Below are 984 nucleotides of genomic sequence, written 5' to 3' on the forward strand. Positions count from 1 at the left end.
GCGGGGGGGGGGGGGGAAATAATTCATGCACTTAAAAAATAGTGGTCTTCAATTTAATTTAAAATTAGTTTGATAATATTTAATTTGTGTTTATGTTATGTCTTTGGGGTGGGTGCAGACATGTCACAGTATGACCTCTGGGTCTCTGCTCAAAAGCAGAACAAGTGACAACCTAAACATCAAAACCACTGCCCATTTTTGTTTGATGAACTTCAGTCTGTTCATTTAGATCCCCCGTGGAGCAAATGCAGGCACGATTCTGGCAGGACCATTCGTTCGTATTTGACCAAAGCATTGGAGAATGTGGTTCTGACCGTTGTGCATTTTCAGTAGCACTGGATCCCTCAGTCTTCACCCTTTTATAAATGTGTAAGATTAGGATGAACTTTGGAATTTACATGGTAGGAAGAAAAGTAGTACATTATTGCCATACTGTATGTCTTAATATTTAACTTATTCTGAAATATATTCCACACCATTATACACATTTGCTCATGTAGAAAAGAAGCTCAATCAGTCCTGTGAAAGGAGTCCATCTCCTGAAATTTGGCATTTATAATATCCTAAAAGCCCACAGTTGGGAAAAAGAAATTGATTTTGTGTTAAGATTTCACGTTAACCATCTTGTAAACTCATGGTTGATTTGAGTAATGAAAAACATCCTTAAAGAGAATTGGGGGTTAAGAGATATTATTCCTCTGGCCCAAAGGTGAAAAAGGCCAATAGCCTGTTACCGATTATTTTAACATTTAAAAACTTATCTCTGCTTAAAGTGCGATGTATCTTCCAACTGTTTTGTTACCCAGCTGTTTAATAGTCCAGTTCTCCCAAAGTAGAAAAATTTGTATACAGATGAGTTTTCTATGATTTAATAAAAATATATGGAGCACTCTTTGTTTAAAAAGGCCAAATCTGTCAAAGCAGTTTTGGTATATGTACTGCCTGTTGTATGAGTGTATATGGTCACACACACACACACACACA

Source organism: Phacochoerus africanus, chromosome 9 (genome assembly GCF_016906955.1).
Source record: "Phacochoerus africanus isolate WHEZ1 chromosome 9, ROS_Pafr_v1, whole genome shotgun sequence".
Classification (NCBI taxonomy): Eukaryota; Metazoa; Chordata; class Mammalia; order Artiodactyla; family Suidae; genus Phacochoerus; species Phacochoerus africanus.